The sequence below is a fragment of the Sturnira hondurensis genome, unplaced genomic scaffold (assembly GCF_014824575.4).
Source record: "Sturnira hondurensis isolate 20B ecotype Veracruz unplaced genomic scaffold, ASM1482457v3 Scaffold0014384, whole genome shotgun sequence".
Classification (NCBI taxonomy): domain Eukaryota; kingdom Metazoa; phylum Chordata; class Mammalia; order Chiroptera; family Phyllostomidae; genus Sturnira; species Sturnira hondurensis.
The window spans coordinates 7,728,396-7,753,383 of record NW_028087015.1 but is presented as its reverse complement, the minus strand read 5'-3'; the positions used below and the strand labels follow the sequence as shown (position 1 = coordinate 7,753,383).

General features: G+C 39.4%; 1 protein-coding gene and 1 long non-coding RNA gene across 6 annotated transcripts in view; both read right to left on the bottom strand.

Moving 5' to 3' along the window:
• The window catches only part of PDE4D (phosphodiesterase 4D), a 1,308,441-nt gene that overhangs the window by 261,502 nt on the left and 1,021,951 nt on the right, over positions 1-24,988 (bottom strand). The gene's annotated exons all lie outside the window — the stretch shown is intronic.
• On the bottom strand, positions 10,395-23,968 carry LOC118998637 (uncharacterized). Its single transcript, XR_005068918.1, has 3 exons — positions 23,958-23,968; positions 19,688-19,692; positions 10,395-11,650 (listed from the first exon to the last, which is right to left on the bottom strand). It is a non-coding gene; the product is annotated as an uncharacterized LOC118998637 (long non-coding RNA).

The window sequence follows — 24,988 nt, the reverse complement described above, 5'->3', positions numbered from 1 at the left end:
TTAGTTCCTAAGGAAAAGAGTAATGTTTTGAATGCTTCTGATCTTCAGGCTTCCTACCTCTTTTGTAAAACATCAGGTTACAATAATAATCATCACAATTTTGATGTGGTCCCTTGGCTTAATTTCACTTTTGTTACCCTTATTTTGGTGTTATGTCCAAAAAATCATTGCTAAACCAAGGTCAAGGAGCTTTTCCCAACTTTTTTCTAAAAGCTTTACAGTTTCAAGACGTATGTCCATTTATGATGTCTTTAATCCATTTCAAGTTAGTTTCTATGAGAGACATAAAATAGGGGTCCAGTTTCATTCGTTTGCATGCAGATGTCCAGTTTTCCCAGCACTCTCTATGGAAGGGACTAACGTTTCCCCATTGCTTGCTCTTGGTGTCCCTTTCGAAGACCTGCTGACCATCCATGCACAGGTGTATTTCTGGGCTTTCTACTCTGTTCCATTTATCTATGCATCTGTCTGCTCCTATGTCAGTACCATGCTGTAATTTTAATATTTAGGTATGGCACTGAATATTTGCTTGAAACTAAAAAGCCTTTCCACAACAAAGGCAACCACCAACAAAATTATTTTGGGTTCTACGCCCAATCAATGTGAGAAATGAGAGACAGGGTGCAACCCCAAACCCACAAGCAAATCTTTGTCACCAGCAGGGTGTCTGAGAATTCAACCCAGTTCTGACACTGTCTACCCCAGATACAGTATCAGATTCCACAGGCTACACTCCCAGTCCCAGTGAGATTGCTCCTCCCCCTGCATCCTTGGATACTAGCTATAAATCCAGGTTGTTACCAGTGCTTCATGACCCCCTCCTTGAGATTGATTAATTTCTAGCTGGCTTATTCATGTAATTTAGCAAAGCCATTTACTCACTAGATTGTGTTTATTACAAAAGGATATAACTCAGTAACAAGCAGATGGAAAAGATGCATAGGGCAAGGTAGGGGAAGAGGGCAGGGCATTTTCAGCTCTCCCCTAGCCTGTCACTTTTCCCCTTTCCACACACTCACCATTCTTCTGGGTTTTTAATGGGGGCTTTATTACAGGTATGTATGATGATATTGCTGACAGCTGAGGACTGGTTCAACCATTAGTCTGTCTTCCCTCCCCAGAGGTCCTATGGGGTTTGGGGCTGAAAGTTCCAACCCTCTAATCACAGGTTGGTTCCTTGGGCAACCAACTCCTTAGTTTTGGTTTACCTAACAGCTTTCTGAAAGTCATCATATTAATATAACAAAAGACACCTTTATGGTTCTTATTACAGGGAATTCCAAGGGTTTTAGGTGAGTCAGGAACCAGCGGACAAAGGCCAAATAATTATAAGAAACACATTTTGATCAAATATGATCATCAAACACATTTGATGATCAAATGAATACATTTATGTGCCACATAATGACCTTTGGGTCAATGATGGACCACATATGTGACCATGGCCGCCAAACATTATAATAGAGCTGAGAAATTTCTATCACTTAGTGAGGTCCTAGGGCAATTCATTACTCATGTGCTTGTGCTGATGCAGGTATAAACAAACCTGCCAGTTGTACAAAAGTATAGCACATACAGTTATGTAGAATCTGTGCTTGATAATGATAATAAATAACTGTGTTACTGGTTTAGGTGTTGGTTATACTATATTTTTAAAGTTATTTTAGAGTATACCCTTTCTACTTATAAAAAGAAGTTTGCTGTAAGACAGTATACTGTGATAGGCTGGCAGCAGCCTTACACATCCCATTTATGGAGTGTTTTGGTTGCATAATCTTATCTTGTGCTTGATATAATCTCATGTTGCTTTATATAGTTACATGCTATACAGGCCTGGGGCCTAGGAGCAGTAGGCTGCACCCTAGGCCCCACGCCGGTAGGAGGCTACCCCAGCGAGGTTTGTGTGAGTGCACTCTGTGACGCGAGCAAAACGACAAAAAGCACCTGGCACTGCATTTCTCAGAACATTTCCCTGTCATTTCAAGCGGCACATGACTGTATGTATTTATTGTAAGTTACAATATCAAGAAAATTAAAAGACAACTTTTGAATGTGAGAAGATATTTTCAGATTACAATTTGATGAGATGTTAACATAAAAAATATAACTCATACAACTCAATAGCAAAAACCCCAAAGAAACAAAGAAAATAAAACACAACTTAAATTATATGATTAAAAAAATGAGCAAAGGTCACTGCTAGATATTTCTCCAAAGAAGATACACAAATGGCTAGCAGGTACATGAAAAGGTGCTTAATATCACTAATTATCAGGGAGATGCAATCAAAACTAAGAGGAGATATAACCTCACACTTGTGTCAGTGTTTATCCAAAAGACAAGATAAATGCTGATGCAGATGTGCAGAAAAGGGAAAACTTGAGGACTATTGATGGCAAGGTAAATTGGTATAGCCACTAAGAAAACATCATAGAGTTTCCTCAAAAAATTAAAAACTGAACTGCCATGGGATCTAGCAATTCTACTTCTGTGTTTATCCAAAGGAAACAAAACCAGTATCTCAAAGGGACACCTGAACTCCCATGTCATTGAAGCACTGCGCACAGTAGCCAGGATGTGGACATGGGCTACCTGTACTTCTATGGGTAAAAGATGATGTGGTATAAAGATATAGTGGAATATTATTCAGCCATGAAAAAGAAGGAAATGTGCTATTTGTGAGGACAATAGATGAACCTGGAGGATATTGTGCTAAGTGAAATAAATCAGACAGAGAAAGACAAATGCTGTGTTGTCTCACATGTAGAATGCAAAATAAAATGAAATAAAAATTGAAAAAAAAGTCGAACTCATCGAAACAGTGTAGAATGATGGGACTCAGGTCTGGAGGGTGTTGGAAATGGAGAGATGCAGGTCAAAGTTCCCAAACCTTCAGTTGTAAGAGCAAGGAGTTCTGTGACCACGTTGTAAGTTATAAAAATATCTAATCACGATGTTGCACAACTGAAACTAATATAATATCATCCATTTTAACTGGAAAGTAAAGATTATTAAAAAATGTTCTGTGGATCAAATGCACAGAATTGTGACCTTAGTTAATACTGTATTGTATACAGTACTCATGATTAGCTAAGAGAGTAGCTCGTAATGCATTCTCACCACACACAGTGTAAGATAACTGTCAGGTGGTGGATGCACTAATTAACCCGACTGAAATAGTCTTTTCACAAAGTCTGGGTATGTCAATTCACCACATTGTACACTTTAAATATATACAATTTTATTTGCCAATCATACTCCAGTAAAGCTGGGGGAACAAAGAAAAGGAGAAAGATGAGCAATATCTCACATGATATAATACCAAGAGGCTAGAAAGATAATAGCTAATTATACTTAGCAGTGGAATAAAATTAAAATGAAGATGAGAGTATAAAACAATGTAGCAGAAAACATAAAAATAAAAGTCATCAAAGCCAAAAGCTGGTTCTTTGTAAAAAATAATAAATTGACAAACACCAAACAACACTGATCGAGAACTAATTTGAGAAACATTAATAATCAGTTTCTATAGATATTTAAAAATAATGAAAATATATCATGAACAGCTTTATGCCAATAAATTTGAAAATTTAAGCAATATGGGCAAACTTCTTGAAAAATACAACTAACAAAAGAAATGGAAGAACAAAGTCATCCTACACTGATATGAGATCAAATCTGTATTAAAAATTAACTCAAAATAATAAAACTTTCACAACTAAAAATAATAATAATCATGATCCTTTAATAATCACCTGCTAATTACATGATATACCTATTTTATTGTTCACCACAACAACCCTGCAAGTTAGGTGTGCTGATACTGATTTTATGAATAGAAGAAGCTGGTGATTTGTTCGAAGTCCCATCACCCGTGACAGAAAAGTGTGTCTCTGATGTGTGCGTGACGTGTGTTTGTGAGGAAGAGAGGTGGGGGAGGGGACAGGAAAGAGAGAAGAAGATGAAAAACTGCTCCCGTGTTCTTGGGAATTGGTTTCAAGCGATCCATCCTCTTTAGTGGCAACAAATGAATAGCCATTAAAAATGGTATGTGTGATTTACAGGTGAAATGATAGATATATTAACAGCCTGAATTCCTCTGACTACACACTACAGAAAATTTTAGATTTTCCAGATATCCAGGATTAAACAATCTGAGTTCACTGTACTTGTTTCTAATTTTTAGGCTTATAAACATTATGATGAAGGTATACAAGTGTGGACCAAAGAAAAACCCAGAATTTATTTATAAAAAGTTGTATATTTATTCTTACATGTTTAAACTTTAGTCACCTTCAAAGTACTCTCCATTTGATGCAATATACCTATCGGGGTGTTTTTTGGCCAATGCATTGAAAGAGTCTTCAAAAAAATTCACCAAAGCTGCATGCAGCCCCTTACAACACCACTACCTGATATACTGATACAGATGGGTTCCTGGAACACTCACCTAGCGGGGGAAACCTGTGCTACAAGGGGCCGTCATTCTCCAGAAGAGAATTCCAGTTTGGGGGCCCCCCTTGTATACGATGATATTGTGAGCTTGCCATGCGTAAAGCATGGTAGGGTCTTTAGCCATACTTGTAACATGGGTAACGGCAGGTGGTTGTTACCTTCACAGCACATGGAGTTTTGATTGCTTCCTTAGGTAATACTGGCTAACAAATGATCATTTTGAAAGTTAACAATATCTGAGACCTCTGACAATGTATAGATTTCAACATGTGGCAACAAACTACACTCTCTATTGAAAAATTCAGAAAACTAGGTTTTTATAGGTACAATAAACATTCTGCATAGGATCAGTAATGTTGAAAGGAAATGCATCTTGTAATGAACTTTCAGAAATTTGCACTAGTTCAAAATATTGAATTTCAAAGAAAACATGGTGGGGATCAAATAAGTGATCTAATTTTAAATTTTATAAGTGCTCTTGTATTACCATTGTATTTTATATTAATTATATATTCATGTAATGAAAAGATTTTTTCAAAGAGATAATAAAACAATTAGAAAAATCACATTGCCAAATTAAAGCCCTGTTCATAATATCATGAGATGAATTGAGCTTTTCATTAAAATAGGTTTTGGAAAATAATCTATCAGAAATAAATGTACACAGACTGTGCTTTAGAGATAATTTAACACCCAATGCAATAGACAATGAACAAAATTGATTTATTGAAAAGCAAATACTCATCAGTCTACTTAATTTACATTTGTTTAATAATATTTCCCCACCTATGTTAAAAATAATGGTAAAACAATCCAGGCAACTCCAGCAATTTCCTCTGACCACACACTACAAATAAGTTACACTGAATGTCAAAGGCCTACTGTTGGAGACAGGGCCTCTCAGCCAGGGAGGTATCCAGGATCAGGTTCCAAAGTGGCCTCCAGAATGGGACTGTCTGGGTGAAGACCCCAACCCCACTGACGACCAGTTGTTTGATCAAGTTACTGAAACTCCACTAAGCCTCAGTTTCTTCATCTATAAAATGAAGATACAATAGAGTTTTGCGAGGCTTTGATGAGGCGTGTAAAAACCTTGGCAAAGGATTTGACATGTAGTGAGGGATCAATAAATAATATATCCTATTAAAATAAGTTTTGTGAAATAAGCCAGTCAGAGAAAGACAAATTCCATATGATCTCACTCATATGTGGAAATCCAATGAACACACTGAACTAACAAGGAAAATGGGGGCAGACTCATAGACGGAGAGCAGGATCACAGCTTGCTGGGGGGTGGTAGTGGGTGGAGGGATTGAGCGAAAAACTAAAAGGACTCACGGACATGGATAGCAGTGTGGTGATTGCCCGGGGGAGGAGAGTACAAGGGGACTAAAAGGTAATGAAAAAATACAATAAAGATTAAAAAATAAAAAATAAAAAAGTTTTAAGTTCAATAAAAATTTTAAAAACAAGTTTTAAAGGAGAAGTTAATGAATATAGAGGAAATCAGCTTTAAAATTCCAAAGTATGTTCCTATAATGCTTTGATTGAAAACAATTGTCTTGTGTTTAATCTTAGTTTAGACACTGACCCCCTGACTCCCTCTGTACAGCGGATTGGAAACAGTCTTCCTGCCTCCTGTCTTACACATCTAAGGTTTATTCTTTGTATTGTTTGGGGGTTATCTTTCAAAGACACACAAGTTAAATTATTAATGTTAAATTAAATGTTAAATTTCCTGCTTAAAAAACTCCAATAGCTTCTTATTCCTTACAGAGTCAATTATAGCCTTTTTTGTGTGTTAAATAAAAACTTCTACCATTTGGATGCGTACAGAACAAGAGTGGAGAAGACTTTTTGAATATATTTGACATTCCAATATGGAGTCACCATCAGCTGTGACATTTATGTCAAGTTCTATGTCAAGACTGAGGTAAGGGGGCATAATGGGAAAGCCCTTCGGTGGGGGGCTTGGACTACCCAAAACTGCAGTGTGGACACTTGGACAAGGACTCCATGCGGTCACTGATATGAGTGGGGCTGCCCATTGTGGGCCACAGGAACTCAGAGCTCCGACCATCGGACACTCGAGCTTGGCCATACCACAGGTCACCCTCAGAGCCCTGCTGGACTTCTCCTCCACCAGATGTCTGATGCCACTATAGCTGCCTGGGTTGCGACCCATGCCCACCTCTCCATCTACCAACACTGTCAGTGACTGGACTTTGCACCGGGCGCTTGCTCTGCTCGCTTCTATCATGTAAGCTCCCCGACTCTGTGTGGAGCCTGCACGTGACTCTACGCATAACCGCATGTGCCTTGCCCCAAATCTGCTGTGTTGTTTCCCTTGCCTGGTGAGTCTTTCACGTTGTAACCCCCTTCTCTGTGAGGAAACATCCCACTCATCCTTTAAGATCTAACAGTCAGCCAACTAACTCAAAGACAAACTTAGAAGTTTAGTTTTCTTGGCTTCATTGCAATCTGTGAACAACTTGGGTTAATTCTGATCATTATTACTATAAATATTATGCTTTACTTGTGTATAATGTATTTATAATGGAAATTATAGGGACATCAGTGTTTATAGCCATGGTTCAGCCACTGGCTGTGACTGTGTGACTTTGGAAAACAACTTACTCTAAGACTCAACATCTACAAAATGGGAAAGTACCTGCAACTGTCTTCCTTCCAGGGCTGTTCGGGGATTTAATGAGAAAAGGTGTTGCCTCATCTGCAGTCCCAAAGTATCACGTTGGAATCTTTGCACATGTTTCCCTGGGAGCATTGTCCTTTTTCCCCTTACTTCTATTTTTTTTTTTCTTGTTAAGAATTAACTCGGAGGGAAACTCCTCTGGTCCTGCTGCTTGTCAGGGCTAGCCAGCTTCTCGATTCTGGTGCTCATTCCTTCAGGGTGCTTGTGACCAGCACCACACAATCCTCTCCCCGTCCGGCTGAGGGAAAGGGACCCTGGTCCCCATAACGCTCTGTGTGCCCTGAAAACGTGGAGTGACGTTTATTCATCTTTGTATTCACAGGACCTAGCATGGTATCTGTCTCACAGGGTGCTTGCTTAACAGAGTAAATGTTTTCTTTGGTCAGCTGTGGGAGATAAGCCTTTTACATTTTTTTCCCCTTGGAAAATGGCCCTTTTGTGGCATTGCCTTGTGGCTGAAGTTAGACTTCAGAAATTGAGGCTTGCCTGTCTTCTCTTTCATAGCCGGTACTCCTGAGAGCTATTTTGCCATCCCCTTTACCAAAACAGAGTTTCTATATCCTTACGATGAAAGTTTTCTTTTAAAGAAAAAGAAACTGGCTAAGAAATACACTGGGGGAAGTCTGAGGCAGGCATTGAACTGGCCCCAGTATCACTGTTAAGAGAAGGGAAAGATTCTTTCCTATTTGGGAGAAACAGCCTTAATCTGGAAAAGCCATCATGTAACGTGCTATTCGCCCAGACAGAGTATTTGAATTCTAATAGGGACTTTTTGGAAGCTCAATTCAAAAGAACGACTTTTCCAGAAAGAGTTTCCCCACTTCTTGACAGGACAGCAGGAAGGTGCTTGTGGCATCCTGTGAAATCTGCCAGTCAGTCACCCTTTGGTCTACGAGGAAGGTGGCTGTGTTTCTGCACGGGAAGGCTACGTTCTGGCCAATTCTCTAAGAACCTGTTTGGAGCCATCAAATGTGTGTTTTGTATATTATTAGCACGTTTGCTTTTACATCAGCCACATGGAGACTTTATGTACCCACTTATCAGATGAAGGAACTGAAGGACAGGGAGTGCTTTCCCAGCCAGTGGAGTGGAAGAACCAGACCAGAACCAGGCCTCCAGGTTCCAGAGGAAGGAAGCTGCAAGTGCCAGGATGAATTTCCACTCAGTGCACGCGCACCACGTGCCAGCCCCTGGGTCAGGTGCTCTGCACAGTCATCTCATTTATAACATCCAAAACAAATGCGTGAGCTGGTACTGGCACTCCCTTCATCCAGCAGCTGAGGAAACTGAGGTCTAAAGGAGGCTGAGTAACATGCTGGAAGCCTTAAGTTGGGACTTAAATCTACTGGATAAAACAGCAGACTGTTGTCTGGGGAAAACCAGGACCTCAAGAACTAAACAAATAACATTACAAATAGCATCTCAACAGGAAGAGGTTTATTTTGTTTTTAAACTCATTTAACCAATTCTTAGACAAAGATGATAGAATAAATAAATTTATTACCTCTGGTCATAGGTTTTTTGTTTATTTGTTTTTTAATGGGCATGGCATTGAAATCATTAGGAATGAATCATGAGCTTCAGTTTAGAAATTAAACTTTAAAAATGTTTCAAGCATTTAGATACCAGACTGCAGGTATACACAACTTTTGAAAAAAGAACACACAATTTTACTAGGTTGGTTCTTTTCTCAAAATGAAGACCAATTTTCTTCCTTCCTTACTCAAGAACAATTTCTATAGAGACATTTTCAGTTGAATTTTGGTTTTGGAACAGTTAGCTCCTGTATAAGGCACAGGGAAGCAGACTTAGATACTATTTAACCTGACCTTGTGTATCAATCTGTGCTCTACTGGGGAGAAAGGGAGACTGTACATTCCAGACATGCAGTCAACTCCATAAAAACACCTGTAAACAACACAGAACTACACTTTCAGAACTACTTAGTGTGTTCCCTGTGTTCTCAAAGAGAGTGCTTTGTCTGACATTTTTGCAAAAAAGTGGAGTCTGGAGAATGATAATTGGCGGAAGTTGCCTCCTGGAAAGTTGAAGGCAGATGAACTACAAGAGATAATGCCAACATCCCCTCCACTTTCAGGGAAGATGGTTCAGATGTGAAAAAGCTCTCCCACCCACATGCATGAAATTTAAGGCTTCGTTCAGCTCACAGTTTTTCCTTTAGTCGGATTTCTCCAGGACCTACTTCATTCTTTGGTTGACTCCAAGACTTCTCTGCACATAATCTTTTTCTTAAGGGTTACCTTACAGTAATTCTAAGTTATAATTCAAGTACAGTGATTTAAAATGTCAATAAAGTGAAAGATAAGTTATTGCAAGTGGGCAGTAGCTTACCCAGGGCTGTTTAACACCGTGGTAGGCTCCACTACACGTCGTACCCAACATATTAAAATGGACCCACTTCCCACATTATACAGTATTTTTGCTGTAAAAAGCTAGACAAGATCATTACAGTTTTGTTTTTGAAGTTATTTGGCTACTCTTAAGCTCATTGAACTAATGACTGGCCTTAATTTGTCTGTGATCATCCAGTATGCTTGAGAATCCTTGTGAAGTAAAAGATATTCAGCCCACAAATTTTTCTTCTGATTTAATAAAAATTTTATGAGTATTTATTTGACAATGGCTAAAATTGACATAATATTACACTTTGAACATTTAATTAAACCGTAACCATGATTTTATAGTTTCCTTTTTGTATTTTGGAGTCAATTCCTTTATCTTTCAGTTCTCAAATATTTTCCTAGGCCCACAGAAAGCTCCTAGGCTCTGGACACTCAGGACACGTAGGACCAGAGGCTCTAAGCCATGGCACGGAGCCCTGGAGCTTGGGCCTGGGTGGAAAAAGACTTCTGGGAAGAAGTGATTCATGCAGGAGATATATTTAATATTTCCGGGTAATGTGCTATTTCCTGTACTATTTTGATAATTGCGAATTATACTTTAGTTTGCTGGAGAGGTGAAGTAAGGCACCAAGCACTCACTGCAGGGACTTATTCACGGGCCAGCTCAGACTAGATATCACAGATGAAAATAAGGAAGCACGAGACGTGCTTGGCACCCTTGACAATATCATAGTTTCATTGGGAAGGAAACATTCATCTCTTTATGGTTTTCTTTATAAGAACTGAACACATGGGATCGTGATAATGAATCCAGGGTGTGGGGATCCAGGGTGTGGGCAGGGTGTGTATTGTTCTGCAACAATACACTGTTGTCTTGTTGGACCCAAATCATTTGTTAAATCGTTCTTCAAAACACCTGACTAGGGACCTGTGAACTAAGGCAGTTTCTGGGCTCCAGCGTTCTGCCCACAGTGGAGGAAAAAGCTGTAGGTCCTATGAGGGCCGCCTTGGTTTGTACTCAGTCCCAGAAACAGCTTCAAACTGGGGGTGGTTTGCACTCAATTGGAGAAACTGGAAACATGAAGAAAAGATTTCAGCCCCAACAGAAACAGATAAATCTAAATATAATTCTCTGATTCCTGTTCTGCTCAATTGCTTCAGTAGATGTGGACAGCGTTTTTTCTCTGACATGAGCTTTGTTCTCTAAGAGTAAGTGGAATGCATTTGACAAAGCATGGGGTAGCCAATGCTTTTTCTTCACTATTGTTGTTACCACCTAGGTCCTGTAATGGAGATAACACGGGTTCAGTATCACAGAGAAATTCTTGCTCTTCTGTCACTAGGCTTGAATGACTCTCCTAACTCAATGGGAAGCGCATACCACTGGGCACAGCTGGGCTGCAGGGTCACTGTAGGTTCCATCAGAGGCCGGTGAGTCATCATTTCCCCCTAAGTTCTGCAACAACATGGAAAAACCACTACCACACTCGCCTGTGTTGGAGAAATAAACCAGGAAGCAAACTGCCTTCCATTTCCTTAGAGATCATTTTTGAGAACATTTGTCACCAACTACTGCTTGACACGACTGGAAGCAGAAGAAATGGCTGTCCAGAATTTCAGCTCACCCTGAGGAAATGCCTAAGAGTTTTTAGCTTGCATAAAGTAGCTTATTATGGAAACTTAATGCTGATCTTTGACTCCTAGCATGAGGAGAGACCTAAGTAGAAGCTGTTCTTTGGGATGACCTGTTTCACTAAATGATTCACTAAATCATTTAAAGGAATGAAGGGTAAAAAACCCTTTTGTGTGAGGGATCATTTCAGCAGTGCTAATGCCTGTGTCTGAGCCAGCCTTACATCGCACAGCTACTACAGGGAGAACCATTTACACAAACCTCAGTGTGAACTGTGTCTTTGCAATTATACAAAACGACAGCCCTATCTTTCTGTTTCCCAAATGATGAGATAATGCAACTCTATATTCTATCTTTAAATAGATGCCAAAGGCTCATGCTGAAGCACCAAGGCTAACACACTGGGCTATACAGGGAAAGCAGTGTCACATAGTGGTTAGAAATGCCATGGAGCCAGAGTGGCAAGGTATGAATGCCAACTTGGGCCTTTCGACATAGAGGACAAAATTAAGGCTTGACTTAAAAGACCTGTGTACACATGCAGATGACATTAATTCAGTGTTCCCGACCCTCCCGTGTGGGAGGAGGTCATATGGGTGCCGTGTCCTCCACCAAACTACCGCCTCTCAAACCTGCAACTTCCTGCTTCCAAGGGTTTTTTGGTTCTTTTCTTTGTTCTAACCTTCAAGTCTCTACTAAGGGCTATTTCTAGCCATAGTTACATGCTTGTCCCCAAAAGAAATAAGCCAAAAGTGGGGGATTGTCAGTAATCCCCAGAAACAGGCACTAGAAGGTGGAATTGGTGGGTAAGTGTTCCAGCTTCCTCACCCCATGGATGGGATAACTCTGAGGACTATTCCATGCACAACGTTTTGCTGAGTGGGATTCAGCTCCATTCCTCACTGAGGCAACTGGCTGGATGGTGGATGGTCCGTGTCCTCCCATTTCCTGTCTTACCCCCCATCCCTTTACTCATGCTTTGTGAACTCTAAGTAAACCACTTGTACTTGCTGTCTCAGGGTTTACTTCTGTGGGACCAAACCAAAGGCTGCCTCTTTTACTATTTTGTGATACCAAAGACAACTTTTGACTGGGACTTGGAAACTGTAAATAAAAGCTGATTAAAGCAAGATGGCTACATTTGTTTGTTCTTTGTCAAACACTGCAGTGTTACTATTTTACTTTGATAAATTGTCAAGTTTTCTCAAGTCCCTCCTTTCTTTCTTTGTAACCCTATTCTTTGTCATTTGGCTTTTTCAGTCTCTGGTACACACACAAACCAGGATGCCATGGGTAGGTCAGTGAGAAACATTAAAAAATTACATATATATATATTACAGATTCACAGTGTTTACCATTTGAAACAAAAACACACCTTATTATTTGCATGTGTTAAGGGTCATATGGGTCATCATATGTTGTCAACCAAATGTGTATTTTCCAGAAGAAATGGAAATATTAATTTATTTACCTGGGCCAAAATTAGCATTGCTCTGAATCAGTGTATTTCCTGACATTGTGAACCAACACACGAAAACACACACATTCCTACATGTGTATACATGTTTGAAAGAGATCCCTTAATAACCTGAATACACTAATAGTATTGTCAGTCAATCAACAATAAATGCTAAATTCAGAGTTAATGTCTTAGTCCCACCCATATCCCTTTTCAAACAAGGTTTGATTGTCTTAAGTCAAAAATAAAAACCTGGAGCTACCGTGGGTTCATATTAGGTGGGTCATTAGTTAACACTATTTAAAAGCCAGGTTTGACAGAACGGTTCTTGGATCTCCAACCATCGCAACAAGTATTTTAACTTGGAGACAAGACAAAGACAGATTCTTTTTCAAATGTCTGAGACCAGTAACTGACCTTTCTGACTTGCTTTCTTCCCAAAACCTTAGGAAGGAAAAGCCCACTCCGAAATGGTGAGGGAGGGGGAGGAGAGGGAAATAGAATTCTGGTGTGATTTTGATCTCCTTTCTGCTGAGTAGGAATAGGAAGGAGTTTAGAGGAGGCTTGAATGAGATGGAGGAAGAGAGCGAGGCCGGAGAGAGAGTGGGGAGAGAAAGAGATTATGAGAGAGACTAAATTAGAGAACAAATAAAGGTAAAAAGATTTCAGACCTTTCATAATCAAATATTTCATCCAAAGAAGCACAGAGATAGTGGCACATCCCCCACATCGCGAATGCCTGCAGCTTTAGAGCTATGGGACTTTGCACTCAACAAGGCATACTGGGGCTCTGGATTGAGATTCGAAATTTGTGGAACTGAAGTTTATGCAATTTTGAAAATGATGTTTTATGATCATGAAAACAACTTCTTTGCACGTTGAATGTATTGTTTTTAGTATTATAGACCTAGCTTAAGGTGTTGAAGGTAGGAAAAACACTCTTGACATTGGGCATTCAACACACAGGCAACAAAAGCAAAAATAAAATAAACAAGTAGGGTTACATCAAAGTAAAAAGCTCTGCACAGCAAAGGAAATGACCAACAAAATGAAAAAGCAAGCAAGTAAATGAGAAAATATTTGCAAGCCACATACCCGATAAGGGGTCAATATCAAACATATATAAGGAACTCATACACTCAATAGCAACAAAATGAAACAAAACAAAACAAAGCACAACAATGACAAATAATCTGATTAAAAATGGGCAGCAAATGAATCGATATTTTTCCAAGGAAGACATACAAATGGCTAACAAATTCAAAAAAGGTCCTCAATATCAGCACTCAACAGGGGAATGCAAATTGAAGCCACAACGCCATATGACCTCATACCTGTTAGGATGGCTTTTACCAAAAGATGAGATAATGAGCGTTGGCAAGTGCTGGAGAAGTGAACTCTGTACATTATTGGTAGGAATGTGAATTGGTGCAGCCATTATGGAAAACAGTATGGAGCTTCCTCAATAAATACAATTGCCATATGACCCAATAATTTCACACGAAATCACTATCTTGAAGAGATATCGGTGCCCCATATGCGCTGCAGCACTGTTCACAATAGCCAAGGTATGTAGACAATCTAACTGTCTCCTGACAGATGAACAGATAAAGAAATGTACATCGGCTCCATGAAATACTATTCAGCTATGAAAAAGAAGGACTTCCTGCCATTTGCAGCAACATTGATGAACTTGGAGAGCATCGTACTAAATGAAGTAAGCCAAAGAGAGAAATCACTGTGTAATCACGCTTACATGTGGAATCTATTAAAAACATCAAACTTACGAAAGCAGCGAGTAGAAGAGCAGCTTCCAGGAGCCAGGGAGAGTGGGGGACATGGGGGGGTGTCGGTCAAAGGGCGCAGACTTTCAGGTACAGGGTGCATGGGTCCTGGAGATCGAATGCACAGCACGGTGACTATAGTGGATAATGGTGCACTGTAAACTTGAAAGCTGCTAGGAGAGTAAACCTAAGTGATCGTACCACCCACACCAAAACAAAAATGGTAACTAGGCGAATGGATGGATGTGTTTGCTAAATTGATTGTGCTCAGGTGTATTGACTGGATGCATTCACTACATTTGACAGTGTATAGATAGGTATATTGAGCCATTACACTGAACACCTTATATATACAATTTTCATTTGCCAATTATACTTCAATAAAGCTAGAAAAAAGAGATGATCATGTTCTAGAGCAAGTGAGCACAGGTATATTTTGGGTCAGAAATGGGGAAGAAGGAAATGTATAAAGGATTAGATATTTCAGCAGATTGAAACATCATAAAGCTCAGAGTAAACGTCCATCTTGCTGCTGATTTGTATATAAACTGTACTCAGGTGGGCAGGAGGAGGAGTGGTGAAATCATTGCAACTTATATGGAAGAGGAAAAGGTTATATCCAGTTAGTTTTTAAAAACTCCCTATTAACTTACCCTCAGACACAGCCCTGCATAGTGAATTCTGGAATGTGGTTAACATCAGCTCCATTTGTGGATGGAGGAAGCAATCGTCACCAAACTGAACTGATAATGGCTATGGCACTTGGTGTGGTGACTGGACTGAAGTAAACAGATGCCATGACCACAAGTGGACACCTGTCTTTTTCAGCTCTATGAAAACACCTGCTACTTTACACATGAGCAGAGGTAGAAGGACTGAGAAGACCTGTCCTTAGACACAACTTTGAAACTTGACACCAGGTTCAAGTGCTGCCATCCTGTCGCAGTGGAGTATTGCCAAACCTCCTCCAGGGATCGAAACTGTGGTCACTCAAGAAATGTTGGTCATGGCCTCAGCGCTGCAGGCCAGGCCCCCACCATTCCCTCAGCTGCCAGCCTATGCTGGTAACTTGAGACCTAGCAGCTGGTGACATTCTCTCTTCTCATACCAGCTGCCTCCAGCAGGCCAGTGCACATGTGAGCCAAAGAAATGGTTTCTTGCGTTTGCCTAGACTTTGAGAGCACTGGCTTGGTGGGCTGCAGCTGGCAAGCAGGGAGAACTCCCCAGGCAAGGAAGGCTTCCAGAGGACCCGTTCTTGCCCTTTAGAAGCAGCTGCATTCATACCACTCCCTAGAGGCCTGTGTGCAGGTATTATCTACCTTCGTCATTCAGTGGGAGGGAGGCCAGTTAATGATTTTTTTACCTCTCTCAATTAATATGTTACTACACATAGAAAGTAGCAACTAGGCAGGGGACCAGCAGGCTTCCCCAACGGCCTTTTCATTAAAAGGAGACTTTTTAAGGTTCTTCCTACTTTTCATCTCTGCAGCATAACACGACACCCCAATTGCTGGCATATTAGTCCAACAAAAAAGCCACAGCCCCTTCAGGCACAGAGAGTCAATTTATGGTGGATTTAATCTGTTTTTTTAAAAAAAATATTCATAAACAACTTAAGACCTTGGCCCACCAGGCACAGGCAGTGAAGTAGCAGAGAGACACGAGGTGAGGACAATGGGAACACAGGTGAGAGGAGGGCAGGAGATGTGTTGCTCATAGGAAATAAAAAACTCTAAAGCCCAAAGCATTTCCCCTCAGTTTTTTCCATGTAGGTCCCTTGAGGTTATGCAGCTGGATATTCTCGGAGCTGAGAGTGAACTGGCTTCTGACAAAGGATTCATGCTACCTCCTGACATTTCCAGACTGCGTTATGCTGGCTAATTTAGTGCTCGGCTAGTCCTCAAACCAAAGCAGGGGTCTGTCTCAGGTGTTCAGCTGTAAAACCTGGGGAAGCACCAAGCTTAAAGAATTTAAGATATTATGCTTATCACTGATCTTACTTCCTCCTTTCTCCAGGAGAACTGAAAGACAGTTCTCCTTTTTATGTAAAATAGGACTAATTGAGAGTAATTGAATTTTGACAAGTGACAGAGAGAGGGAAGACTTCTTTCATTAACCAATGGTACGTACATACCTTGAGAAGAAATGTATAGTAAACGTTTGAGTATAAGCCAGTTTCTTCCTCCCTAGGGCGCATTGGAGGCATGTCAATAAATGTCACGTGGTTTATTGACCAACCTAGTGAATTGTTACAAATGGCCTTCTCTGTCAGATTAGCGGAAGTTTTAGACTAAAAAATAGTAAAAATAACAAATATAGCATTCAGCCATTACTTAACTCCATACATGATCCACATTTTACAGATGAGAAAACAGGTATGGTACAGTTGGAAACATGCTTAGGCCACATAGCTAGAGACACACACCTATTAACTGGAGAGATTAGGAGACTAAATTTTTTTTTACATGTAGTAATTAATTAATTAAAATCACAAAGTTCTCAGCATTCTCTTTAATTTTTGAAAGAAAAGATGCCCGTTTCATGAGGGGCAGTTACTCATACCAAACAGGGTGGGGCAAAAGTAGTTTTACAGTTGTGGGTATGTGAGACACAGGGCTTATTCTTATATTGATATTTATTAATTATTATATTATTTATTCATATGACAACTGCAAACCTACTCTTGCCCCACCCTCTATAAGCAAGAGAGTTAAGTTGAAATTACTTCACACACACGAAGGAAGTCACTACAAAAGAAAAAGCGGAGAAATGGACTGCTCTTGTCGTCAGCAAAGCGGCGCAGAAAGTACATTTACAGTTTAAAACACATGGAAAGAGAAAAACATAAAGAACGTGAAATGTTCATTGTTTTATAGTGCTAGAATGACAGACAAAAAGGTCGCTTCTTGTTTCACAATTTCCAATGCATTGTTATTATTGTGATTATTATTTTTATAATCAATGACCATGTATTAAAGAAATAAACTATGAAGACCAGTCTCTTTCTACACAAGATGGAAGCTGTCACCCTAAAATTTTAGCCTAATCTATATGCAGACTAATTTTTATGATCTATTATCTTCACTCTTGGAGGTGGGAAACTTTTTTCCTTTGTTTTAAGAATAAGGAAGAATATAGCCTTCATGTCCATTTTGGGCAGTCATTAGTGAAGACAACACACAGGAAAAAGATCATGTATGGTCATCTATGGAGGGCATTTGTTAAAAAAAACAAAGTCTCTGACTTCAAATGCTTAGAATCTGATAAAGACAAGTTAAATTCAAGTGTAGAACTGACATTCAGTCTGCAGAGACCACAGATTGATTTCAAATATGGGAGAATATATGTGTATGTGTCTATTTTTGCCCTACAAGCTTTTCTTCTCACCCATTAAAAAATACATATCATTGCCCTGACCAGGTGGCCCAGTTCGTTGGAGCATCATCCCATTCACCAAAAGGCTGCAGGTTTGATTCCTGGTCAAAGCAAGGACCTAGGTTATAGGTGTGATCCCCAGTCGGAATGTATGCAGGAGGGAACTCATTGATGTTTCTCTCACACCAATGTTTCTCTTTTTCTCTCTATCTCTCTCTCCCTTCCTCTCTCTATAAAATCAAGAAACATAACCTTGAGCGAGGATTTAAAAAAAAAATCATATCATTTTGCCAAGGAAAATGAAAGGAAATGATTTGAGATTGATTCAAAACTGAATATTTGAATTCTAATTTGGTTCTAAAGTCAGAAAAAACCCATCTACCCTTCTGGTATAATACTTTTAAAGCAAACAGAATCCATCATGCATGAAAAACTAATCTCTGGCCTTTACTGGTGATTCTACCGATTGAAAAAAGTTTGAAACACTCAGCTGTGGCAAGGATACAGATGTTTGATCACACAGAGTCTCCGACTTCAGCTCAGCTGACAGTAGTTTTCCATCCATGGGGAGAACACCATGGAGGCGGCATTACATGGTTAGGGCTGGTTTTGGGCTGGGTTTAGGCTGGTCCCATACAGACTTCAGCCACAATTGTGCATTTTTTTTTTTTTGCATGAGTAAAATATCAACCAAGTGTGAATAAAAAGATGTTACTAATATTTGTGAGGTTACCTGTAATTACAATACCTGATCTAGTTTTGACTATTATACAGGGTCCAGCAGAAGTAAGGCCTGCTGGAGTGTGATTGGTAGGGTAATACCACGGGTGCAATAATTTATAGTTTTAATTTGAACATCTCACCTGAAATGTCATATGGTGCACTTGAGTGTGATACTGTTATGTCACACAATTACATGCTTATGATTTTGTAATAAAAAGGGGTATTATTTTTTCTGGACCTTGTATTTACCAACTATGTATTTTATTCATTTGTAATACTTGTACAAGAACAGTTAAAAATTCTGCTGAAAGAGCAATAAAATATTCTATTCTGAAATTCTTTGTACAAATATATAGTAATATAATTTTTCAGTGACTAAAATTTCTATATCGGGAAGAATTTTGGAAATGTATTTTTCCAAATGCAGGTTAAATGCCATCTAAAAAGACTCAATTCTTCAGGAACCAAGAGAAACACCAAAGAGTACAATAAAATGAAACTCCCCACATGATTTCTAAATCAATGAAGCAAAATCATTGCTAAGGTTCAATGGAGAAGCTACTGTGCCCACACCCACCAATGCTTGGATGGTCTTGGTAACATCCCCCGCCCCATCTTACTGCGATCTCACATTCTTGAGATCACCACGATAGCCAGAATTCCAAGTGCTAAAGTGAGTGTGTATGTGTATGTTCATGAAAACTCACTTGTTGGGGGTGATTGTGTTGATAAGGTCAGAGAAGTACTAACAGAGCAACCTAGATGAGTTAATACATACAAAGCACTTAGAATACAGACTGGCACTCTGCCTGAAAACAAGACATGATATCAAAAAGACATTGTCTGTCTATTAAAATATAAAACATTATTTGTTTTCAGGCATTACAAACACTTGAATAAGGATAAACTATTATTTATAAAAAATTTTGATATAGGGAAAAAATAGGGTGACCCATTTTTAACCATAACAACTTAGTCAATTTTAACTTAAAAACATTATCTTATAATTATACTTATTTGATATAATTTGTTATCTATATTTTATGTCCAGAAATCTCTTAAAAAATTTTATTTGTTGTTGCATTACAGTTGTCCCAGTTTTTCCCGGTTGCTCTTCCCTGCCCCACCCACCACCCACTCCCACAGTCAATTCCCACCCCATTGTTCATGTCCCTGGGTCACTTGTACTTGTTCTTTAACTAGTCCTTTCCCTTCTTTCTTTCCTTTCCCCCTTCTACCTCCTCTCTGGTTCCTATCAGCCTGTTCCTTATTTCCATGCCTCTGGTTCTGTTTTGTTCATTTGTTTTTTTTTATTGATTAAGTTCCAATTATAGGTGAGATGATACGGTATTTTTCTTTCACCCCCTGGCTTATTTCACTTAGGATAATGCTCCCCAGTTCTATCCATTCTGTTGCAAAAGGTAGGAGTTCCTTCTTTCTTTCTGCTGTGTAGTATTCCATTGTATGAATGTACTATAGTTTTTTGATCTACTCATTTACTGATGGGCACTTAGGCTGTTCCTAGCACTTAGCTATTGTAAATGGTGCTGCTATGAACATTGGGGTGCACAGGTTCTTTTGAACTGGTGTTTCAGGATTCTTAGTTTATAATCCCACAATGGAATCATTGGGTCAAAAGGCAGTTCCTTTTTGAGGAAATTCCATACTGTTTTCCACAGCGGCTGCACGAGTCTACCAATGAGCTTTGTTATTTATCTCTTTAAAATCCAAAAACCATTTTATAAATATAGCACATTGAGATATGACAACTCTGATCTGTGAAGACTAAAAAAAATGGTCAAGATTTGATAAACAGTGCATGATTTATCAGTAGTAAATATTGGCTTTTAAAAACAGAAATTTAGCACATTTTTCCCTTTCTTATCTCCCTCCCTCCCCTTCTTTCCTTCCTTGCCATTCTTTCCTTCCCTCCCTCCCTCCCTCCCTTTTTCTTCATTCATTCACCAAATAGTGCACCAACCAATCTAGCAACAATGATTGGTTGAAGGCTTTTGTTATTTGCATTAATACAAACCAATTAAATACTATAGTATTTTTCACTTAATACATTTTTTTTGCAGCAAATAAAATAATTTGAAGTTACTCAATTTTCAATGTCAGTTGTTCTAAGGACTCACTCCTACAGGAAAGTACTTAAGGTATGGGACACAGGGGCCAGTGTCATCCATATCAGTGCCAGTGTCATCCATATCAGTTTGACCTGATGCTATCTGTACCTTGTTTAGCCACAGTTCGTATCATACTAGCCCTCTCNCTTAATACATTTTTTTTGCAGCAAATAAAATAATTTGAAGTTACTCAATTTTCAATGTCAGTTGTTCTAAGGACTCACTCCTACAGGAAAGTACTTAAGGTATGGGACACAGGGGCCAGTGTCATCCATATCAGTTTGACCTGATGCTATCTGTACCTTGTTTAGCCACAGTTCGTATCATACTAGCCCTCTCTCTGATTTCCCTCTAATTTGGCACCTCATGGTTGTCACAACACACCTGCTCTGTCACCTAGACTATGTCTTCTGTCTCTCGCCCTTGGAGGGCACTCCTAGTACCTGGCCCTGACCAGGGCCTTCTTCCTATGGCAGGTGTAGCACTGAATCCTCAAATCTACTGCCTGCCTGAAAGAGATATTTATGCTCCGGGTTGGAATCAGATTTTTCAAGCACAATCCCTGTGACAGCTAATATTTAAGTGTCTTAGTACGATTCACTCTGCAAAGGATTAAACATAAATCTATTTCTTAAACCTGGCCTCTTCCTCATCTTGCCTTTGTGTTCTCCCTCCTCTTTCTTCCTCTTTTTCAGCGGCCTCCTTCAACATCAAGGAGAGTCTGCAGTGGAAAAGTAGTCACAAAAGAGAAGCCAGAGCTTTGATCTGAAAGGACTATGGGATGGAGAGAAAAGGAGCAGTCACGCATTTTCATCCTGGTAAAGTGAAAAGGAACCACAGAGCAAAACTGTGCCAGAAAAGGCACTTCTTTCTTCATTGTATGTGGCCTTCTGGAGTCACTGGTGGTTGCTAGCAACACAGAAGCCATAGAATAAAATGAGAAAAAGTGCTTAGTGGAACTTGGGAAGTACAGGGAAACAGGAAGTGAGCTCCTTTGCATATTATATGACCATGTCACCAGTATCAATATTAAAAGATGATCTTCTCAAAACAGGACACACATACACACACATTAGTTTCTACTCAAGCATCATGAGACTATTTGGGCTTGAGAATGGATAAATTAATGCAACTATAGTCATATACCTTTAGCTCAGGAAATCAGACTATGGCTGAAATCTCCTGCTTACATAGCAAGTAAGTAGAGTGTCAGACATAACACAATTTGAGGACGTCTTCAATGATGAGAAAAGTGTTACTTTCATTGGCCACATACCTTCTCAGGGATGTTCAGACACATTATTGGTACAATAATCAGCCCAATTTCTTAGCTTGTCTTTCATACATGTGCCTAGTTTTTGGAAGAAGGCCAAAGACTGGATGCTAAGGAAAATATTGCAATAATTTTTTATTGCTTCAGTTCTTATCACTCAGTAGTGCTGGAAAAAGGTAATTATCAAGCTCCAGTTGGTCCTAGAGGAATGGACCTACACTGCTGCATGAGAATGAAGGCAACTAATGGTGACCATAAGATGATCCTGAAATAGCGGGTTCTCATTCTGACCAATACCCATTCAGCTCCATGAGCAGTGTAGGGGCTCATATCATCCCTTTGGAAAGGCAAAGTACAAGGCAAAAAGGAGGCCACTCAAGTAGGGTTGTTGTCCTGAGTATGCCTAAGAAGCCCATTGGGCATTCCTCAGTTGAAAGCCCCAGTGTTCCAGAAGGTTTGTGGCTAATGGGTCAAAACCCATGATAATTAAAATTTCTATCTATCATTATGTCAGGGACTAGTTATTATTCAGTAAATATGCACTGCCTTCACTGTCCTTCTCCCCTCACTGCCCTTCTCTCAATGATAGAGGGGCTTGGCCTTTTTATGTATTTTGACCAACAGAATGCAATTATTTAGTATAATGATCTGCCTGTTTCAAGCTGAGGCCTTAAGAGTTTTGTAGTATTTTCATTTGCCAGCCTGGGAGTTGCCAACTCTGCCATGACAAGGACAGGCCCTAGGAAACCACTGATCCAAGAAGGAAAAACATGAGGAACCAACAGGAAGGCAACCTATAGCCCAAAGCAGAACTACCCCAGCCTCATAGCAGACCTATGAGCAAGAAACAAATGTTTATTGCTATATGCTACAGACATTTTGTGCTTGGTTGTTATGTAGCATTACTGTATCAACTGCTAACTAATACACCTTGCAATAAAAGATCAATACAGACAGAATGCATATTTTTTCTCTTAGCATCCTGAAAGTTCTGACCAATTCAACTAGTCCAGAAACTTTGTATTTTATCAAACCCATTCAAATTTTCCCTTGCAACCCAGCCAATTACCATTCTTCAAATTTGCCTCGTAACGAGAACAGTGTTCCCAGCCCTCTACAATTCACATCCGTCAAATCTTTACAGACAAGATTCAACTAAAATTTTTATCTTTTATGAATAATTTCAGATTCTCCCACTTGTTCGTTCCTCAGAAAGAGGCACTTCTGCCCTGGCTGGTGTAGCTCAGTGGATTGAGTGCCAGCCTGTGAACCAAAAGGTTGTGAATCAAAATTCCCAGTCTGGGCCCATCCCTGGGTTGCAGGCCAGGTCCCCAGTTGGGGGCGTGGAAGAGGCAACTGATCTCTCTTGCACATAGATGTTTCTCTCCCTCTCTTTCTCCCTCCTTTCTTCTCTCTCTAAAAATAAATAAATAAAATCTTTAAAAATTAATTAAAAAAATTAGAGAAGCACATCCTTTTCTAAACTTTACCCATCTCCCGTTTTACCTAATACCTTCTGCAATAAATTATAGTACTTTTATTACTGCCATACATCACTTATCAGCTAATATATTTCTTATCATCTTAAAGTACTTTAAGAACAGAAATATTTCTTTTTATTTATTTTAGTTTTATTGAGTTTATTGGGGTGGCATTGGTTAATAAAATTCTATAGGTTTCAGATTTACAGTTGAATATTACATCATCTGTGTATTGTATTTTGTATTCATCACCCCAAGTCTGAAGTATTTCTCTTTCTTTTTAGACAGAAGAGGCTCCCCCAAATCATTAGGTACAATTTAAACACATCCACTTCCCTTCCAAAGTGGCTTTTCCTTTGTATACCAAGCTCAATAAATGTTATCTTCATCCTGTTTGCCCAAGCCAGAAATCTGAATGATTATTGATTCCTACTTCTTTTACCTCCTTTTAAACTAAGTCCTGATTAATCCAAACTCCTAAGTGTCTGTCAAATATATTCTCCTTTTTACATCTCCATCACTATTTCCCCCCAGAATTATTGCAATTGATTCTCTCTTGTTTCAAACACCTCCAGTCTTAACCTTATACAAATCAATTTCCCAAAGACTTTTTAAGTGTAAATCTGATGATTCTACTTGCTGCCTAAAATCTTTCATTGGCTCCCCACTGCAGCAGAATAAAGTATGAATTTCTCCATGACTTATTATTATCTACTCCAGTATGTCTCCAGCCCTATTTCTAATGGTTGGCCACCGTGTGCTCTATACCTTGTGCTCTATACTTAGGATGTTCAACATCCTCCCAAACCCACTATGATCTGTCTCTTTTATTCACAGTCATTTATGTGCCCATGCTATGCTGTCTACTAGACACCCACCCTCCCTTCCCACCATCCTTCCCTTGGTTTTCTCCCTTTGTCCTCTGTATCTCAGGACAGACGACACTATCTTTAGAAATGCACTCTGACACTCTCCTTTTCCCTTGCTCTGGCAAGCCTGGCTAGCGGCCCTTCTTGCGTGGCTCTACAGCATCCTGAGCTTACAAGCTTCTCCATGGCACTTATTACACCGCACTATAATTTCTGATTAACTCGTAGCTGACTCAGTAGGTGGCCCAGACAAGAGTCATTTCTCTTTCTGACTATACCCTCAGTGTCATTTAAATACCCACACACCTTTGTGGCCATGTACTTATGGGGCGTTGGGCCTCAGCCTAAGTCCCCACGAAGGAAACTTGACTGTTGCAGCTAATCAGGGAGGCACCATTTCTGCGGTGGTGGTTGGTTAAGACATTGGCATGTGATGCAATCATGAGCAGTAAGATCATGAGGAGAAGTCAGGGTTAGTCTGTTTGGGAAGGATTTTTCTCTATCACAAAAGAAGACATAAAGAAAAGAAGATCCTTTTTTTAAATTAGTCATAGTTATTTGCATTTAATACATAGGATACTGACAGATAATTTTGAGCTCATGGGGAATAATTTCAACAAGTCACCAACTTTTTTTTTTTACTTAGTAATAGCTGGACTGACCTTCATTTTCTTTCTTTCTTTTTTAAAATTATTCTATTGTTGTTCAATTACAGTTGTCTGCATTTTCCC